Genomic DNA, 6,622 nt, shown 5'->3' on the forward strand with positions numbered 1-6,622 from the left:
AGGTGAGTACACTTCACAGCTTTAGCCGTCTCTTCACTGGACTCAGGCAGAGAGAAGGGAGGTGAGTACACTTCACGGCTTTAGCCGGCTCTTCACTGGACTCAGACAGAGAGAAGGGAGGAGAGTACACTTCACGGCTTTAGCGGCTCTTCACTGGACTCAGACAGAGAGAAGGGAGGTGAGTGCACTTCACGGCTTTAGCCGGCTCTTCACTGGACTCAGACAGAGAGAAGGAAGGTGAGTACACTTCACTGCTTTAGCAAGGCTCTTCACTGGACTCAGACAGAGAGAAGGGAGGCGAGTACACTTCACAGCTTTAGCCGGCCCTTCACTGGACTCAGGCAGAGAGAAGGGAGGTGAGTACACTTCACCGCTTTAGCCGGCTCTTTACTGGACTCAGACAGAGAGAAGGGAGGCGAGTACACTTTACAGCTTTAGCGGCTCTTAACTGGACTCAGAGAGAAGGAAGGTGAGTACACTTCCCGGCTTTAGCCGGCTCTTCAATGGACTCAGACAGAGAGAAGGGAGGCGAGTACATTTCACGGCTTTAGCTGGCTCTTCACTGGACTCAGACAGAGAGAAGGGAGGCGAGTACACTTCACAGCTTTAGCGGCCCTTCACTGGACTCAGGCAGAGAGAAGGGAGGCGAGTACACTTCCCGGCTTTAGCCAGCTCTTCACTGGACTCAGACTGAGAGAAGGGAGGTGAGTACACTTCACAGCTTTAGCCGGCTCTTCAATGGACTCAGACAGAGAGAAGGGAGGTGAGTACACTTCACGGCTTTAGCCGGCTCTTCACTGGACTCAGGCAGAGAGAAGGGAGGTGAGTACACTTCACCGCTTTAGCCGGCTCTTCACTGGACTCAGACAGAGAGAAGGGAGGCGAGTACACTTTACAGCTTTAGCGGCTCTTAACTGGACTCAGAGAGAAGGAAGGTGAGTACACTTCCCGGCTTTAGCCGGCTCTTCAATGGACTCAGACAGAGAGAAGGGAGGCGAGTACATTTCACGGCTTTAGCTGGCTCTTCACTGGACTCAGACAGAGAGAAGGGAGGCGAGTACACTTCACAGCTTTAGCGGCTCTTCACTGGACTCAGGCAGAGAGAAGAGAGGCGAGTACACTTCCCGGCTTTAGCCAGCTCTTCACTGGACTCAGACTGAGAGAAGGGAGGTGAGTACACTTCACAGCTTTAGCCGGCTCTTCAATGGACTCAGACAGAGAGAAGGGAGGTGAGTACACTTCACGGCTTTAGCCGGCTCTTCACTGGACTCAAGCAGAGAGAAGGGAGTTGAGTACACTTCACGGCTTTAGCCGGCTCTTCACTGGACTCAGGCAGAGAGAAGGGAGGTGAGTACACTTCACAGCTTTAGCGGCTCTTCACTGGACTCAGGCAGAGAGAAGGGAGGTGAGTACACTTCACGGCTTTAGCGGCACTTCACTGGACTCAGGCAGAGAGAAGGGAGGTGAGTACACTTCATGGCTTTAGTCGGCTCTTCACTGGACTCAGACAGAGAGAAGGGAGGTGAGTACACTTCGCGGCTTTAGCCGGCTCTTCACTGGACTCAGACGGAGAGAAGGGAGGCGAGTGCACTTCACAGCTTTAGCCGGCTCTTCACTGGACTCAGACGGAGAGAAGGGAGGTGAGTACCCTTCACAGCTTTAGCCGGCTCTTCACTGGACTCAGACGGAGAGAAGGGAGGTGAGTACACTTCACAGCTTTAGCAGACTCTTCACTGGACTCAGGCAGAGAGAAGGGAGGCGAGTGCACTTCACAGCTTTAGCCGGCTCTTCACTGGACTCAGACAGAGAGAAGGGAGGTGAGTACCCTTCACAGCTTTAGCCGGCTCTTCACTGGACTCAGACGGAGAGAAGGGAGGTGAGTACACTTCACAGCTTTAGCCGGCTCTTCACTGGACTCAGGCAGAGAGAAGGGAGGCGAGTGCACTTCACAGCTTTAGCGGCTCTTCACTGGACTCAGACAGAGAGAAGGGAGGCGAGTGCACTTCACAGCTTTAGCGGCTCTTCACTGGACTCAGACAGAGAGAAGGGAGGTGAGTACACTTCACGGCTTTAGCGGCTCTTCACTGGACTCAGGCAGAGAGAAGGGAGGTGAGTACACTTCACAGCTTTAGCGGCTCTTCACTGGACTCAGGCAGAGAGAAGGGAGGTGAGTACACTTCATGGCTTTAGTCGGCTCTTCACTGGACTCAGACAGAGAGAAGGGAGGTGAGTACACTTCGCGGCTTTAGCCGGCTCTTCACTGGACTCAGACGGAGAGAAGGGAGGCGAGTGCACTTCACAGCTTTAGCCGGCTCTTCACTGGACTCAGACAGAGAGAAGGGAGGTGAGTACCCTTCACAGCTTTAGCCGGCTCTTCACTGGACTCAGACGGAGAGAAGGGAGGTGAGTACACTTCACAGCTTTAGCAGACTCTTCACTGGACTCAGGCAGAGAGAAGGGAGGCGAGTGCACTTCACAGCTTTAGCCGGCTCTTCACTGGACTCAGACAGAGAGAAGGGAGGTGAGTACCCTTCACAGCTTTAGCCGGCTCTTCACTGGACTCAGACGGAGAGAAGGGAGGTGAGTACACTTCACAGCTTTAGCCGGCTCTTCACTGGACTCAGGCAGAGAGAAGGGAGGCGAGTGCACTTCACAGCTTTAGCGGCTCTTCACTGGACTCAGACAGAGAGAAGGGAGGCGAGTGCACTTCACAGCTTTAGCGGCTCTTCACTGGACTCAGACAGAGAGAAGGGAGGTGAGTACACTTCACAGCTTTAGCCGGCTCTTCACTGGACTCAGACAGAGAGAAGGGAGGTGAGTACACTTCACAGCTTTAGCCGGCTCTTCACTGGACTCAGACAGAGAGAAGGGAGGTGAGTATACTTCACAGCTTTAGTCGGCTATTCACTGGACTCAGACAGAGAGAAGGGAGGTGAGTACACTTCCCGGCTTTAGCCGGCTCTTCACTGGACTCAGACAGAGAGAAGGGAGGCGAGTACACTTCACGGCTTTAGCCGGCTCTTCACTGGACTCAGACAGAGAGAAGGGAGGCGAGTACACTTCACGGCTTTAGCCGGCTCTTCACTGGACTCAGACAGAGAGAAGGAAGGTGAGTACACTTCACAGCTTTAGCAAGGCTCTTCACTGGACTCAGACGGAGAGAAGGGAGGTGAGTACACTTCACAGCTTTAGCCGGCCCTTCACTGGACTCAGGCAGAGAGAAGGGAGGTGAGTACACTTCACGGCTTTAGCCGGCTCTTCACTGGACTCAGACAGAGAGAAGGGAGGTGAGTACACTTCACGGCTTTAGCGGCACTTCACTGGACTCAGACAGAGAGAAGGGAGGCGAGTACATTTCACGGCTTTAGCGGCACTTCACTGGACTCAGACAGAGAGAAGGGAGGTGAGTACACTTCACGGCTTTAGCGGCACTTCACTGGACTCAGACAGAGAGAAGGGAGGCGAGTACACTTCACAGCTTTAGCGGCTCTTAACTGGACTCAGAGAGAAGGGAGGCGAGTACACTTCACGGCTTTAGCCGGCTCTTCAATGAACTCTTACAGAGAGAAGGGAGGCGAGTACATTTCACTGCTTTAGCCGGCTCTTCACTGGACTCAGACAGAGAGAAGGGAGGCGAGTACACTTCACAGCTTTAGCGGCTCTTCACTGGACTCAGGCAGAGAGAAGGGAGGCGAGTACACTTCCCGGCTTTAGCCAGCTCTTCACTGGACTCAGACCGAGAGAAGGGAGGTGAGTACACTTCACAGCTTTAGCCGGCTCTTCAATGGACTCAGACAGAGAGAAGGGAGGTGAGTACACTTCATGGCTTTAGCGGCTCTTCACTGGACTCAGACAGAGAGGAGGGAGGCGAGTACACTTCACAGCTTTAGCCGGCTCTTCACTGAACTCAGGCAGAGAGAAGGGAGGTGAGTACACTTCACAGCTTTAGCGGCTCTTCACTGGACTCAGGCAGAGAGAAGGGAGGTGAGTACACTTCACGGCTTTAGCGGCTCTTCACTGGACTCAGGCAGAGCGAAGGGAGGTGAGTACACTTCACAGCTTTAGCGGCTCTTCACTGGACTCAGACAGAGAGAAGGGAGGTGAGTACACTTCACAGCTTTAGCGGCTCTTCACTGGACTCAGGCAGAGAGAAGGGAGGTGAGTACACTTCACAGCTTTAGCGGCTCTTCACTGGACTCAGGCAGAGAGAAGGGAGGTGAGTACACTTCACAGCTTTAGCCGCTCTTCACTGGACTCAGACAGAGAGAAGGGAGGTGAGTACACTTCACAGCTTTAGCCGGCTCTTCACTGGACTCAGACAGAGAGAAGGGAGGCGAGTACACTTCACAGCTTTAGCCGCTCTTCACTGGACTCAGACAGAGAGAAGGGAGGTGAGTACACTTCACAGCTTTAGCCGGCCCTTCACTGGACTCAGACAGAGAGAAGGGAGGTGAGTACACTTCACAGCTTTAGCCGTCTCTTCACTGGACTCAGGCAGAGAGAAGGGAGGCGAGTACACTTCACAGCTTTAGCAGACTCTTCACTGGACTCAGGCAGAGAGAAGGGAGGTGAGTACACTTCACGGCTTTAGCCGGCTCTTCACTGGACTCAGACAGAGAGAAGGGAGGTGAGTACACTTCACAGCTTTAGCCGGCTCTTCACTGGACTCAGACAGAGAGAAGGGAGGTGAGTACACTTCACGGCTTTAGCTGGCTCTTCACTGGACTCAGGCAGAGAGAAGGGAGGCGAGTGCACTTCACAGCTTTAGCCGGCTCTTCACTGGACTCAGGCAGAGAGAAGTGAGGTGAGTACACTTCACGGCTTTAGCGGGCTCTTCACAGGACTCAGACAGAGAGAAGGGAGGTGAGTACACTTCGCGGCTTTAGCCGGCTCTTCACTGGACTCAGGCAGAGAGAAGGGAGGTGAGTACACTTCACGGCTTTAGCGGGCTCTTCACTGGACTCAGACAGAGAGAAGGAAGGTGAGTGCACTTCACAGCTTTAGCCGGCTCTTCACCGGACTCAGGCAGAGAGAAGGGAGGTGAGTACACTTCGCGGCTTTAGCGGGCTCTTCACAGGACTCAGACAGAGAGAAGGGAGGTGAGTACACTTCGCGGCTTTAGCGGCTCTTCACTGGACTCAGACAGAGAGAAGGAAGGTGAGTGCACTTCACAGCTTTAGCCGGCTCTTCACCGGACTCAGACAGAGAGAAGAAATTAGTATTTTCAACCACATCAATGGGATTTCACAGCTTTTAGCATTTTCTGCAACTGGATTCAAACAGAGAGACGAGTATTTTGACTAGGACTGCCAATGCTTCCGCAATTCACTCCCACACTTGTGCTTCACTGCAACCCACACAAGTAATCACACGTGAATATATATATATAAAAAGCACTGCAAGTCTCACAACTCACAGAGAAGGCGCAGGCATGAGGTCTCGTCCACCACTCGCTGATGTTAAGCTAGCTGGGATACAGCTGTGAAGCACAATTCACTCAATGTAGTTAACTTACAGGTCCTCCAGCGAAATTTCACTCCCCATACGATTCCATACAATTCACAGGGACGTAAATTGTTCCATAATCCAGCTAGAGTTCGACACTTATCTCACCCAAGGTGCTGACTTCTTTTTAGCTTCTCCCTTTCTCCTCCAACCCGTCTTTCTCCTTGCCCGAGTCCAAATCTCTCTCTTCCTCTCCCACCCGAATAACTCGACGGCCGATCCCCTCTTCCCTCGCGCTCTTCTCATTTTTCCTCTCTCCTCTCCTTCCTCCTCTGGTTTGAATGTAATACCTTTTTATGTTCCCCTCAATCAAGGCGCGTCCCAATCACTGTTCCGCTCACTCTCCTCTCGCACCTGTTCTCAATCTTTCATAATCATCTCCGTCATGGCCCGGTATACCCGGAACCGGAGTCTTCACGGGTCCCACACCGAAAAAAAGCTCCCCATAGGAAACTCTGGCCAGAATTAAAAGTTCCGCCGTAAAGGTTCCGCCTCCATAATCGTCACCCGTGACATTCACATGTCAAGTAATCTTTATTGTTTAAAAAAATGATTTTCGCTCGTTTTTCATGTGGATTGCTAGAAGGAACATCAATGAATCTATGAATTCACATGAACTACTACTGTCCTCAAGATGTAATTACCTTTAAAGCATCAGCCTTTAGCACCGGTTCGACATACTTCTCCTGCACATGAGCTGGTGAGAGGAAGAGATCTGAACCCGGGTCCATGGCTGTCTTTATCCTGTGTAGAGCGATATCTGTCTGACAGGTCTTGACTGATGGTGCTCTTTATCTCTTTGACCAGGGGAATCCTCTGTGCTGCAGACTGGAGAGCTTTCTCAACCTTTCCTCTGGTCATAATCATAAAGAGCTAGAATACCTTTTTTTGGTGAGATATGTTCTGCTCTGTATTTCGTGTCTTGGTTCCAGTGTTTGCAGCATTTGGTGAAAACCTTCATTTTCGACCACGCAACATGGGCGAAGGGCCTTGCAAATAAATTCAGCAATTGACGTGGTAATACTGGCAGCACTGGGGGACGAGAGAGGAAGTTTTGCATTAAACTGCATTCACGGCTGCTGGTCAACTTACAGCGTAAGCATGAACCGCTTTCCAC

The sequence above is a fragment of the Rhinichthys klamathensis genome, unplaced genomic scaffold, assembly GCF_029890125.1.
Source record: "Rhinichthys klamathensis goyatoka isolate OS25496 unplaced genomic scaffold, OSU_Roscu_1.1 h1tg000065l_1, whole genome shotgun sequence".
NCBI lineage: Eukaryota > Metazoa > Chordata > Actinopteri > Cypriniformes > Leuciscidae > Rhinichthys > Rhinichthys klamathensis.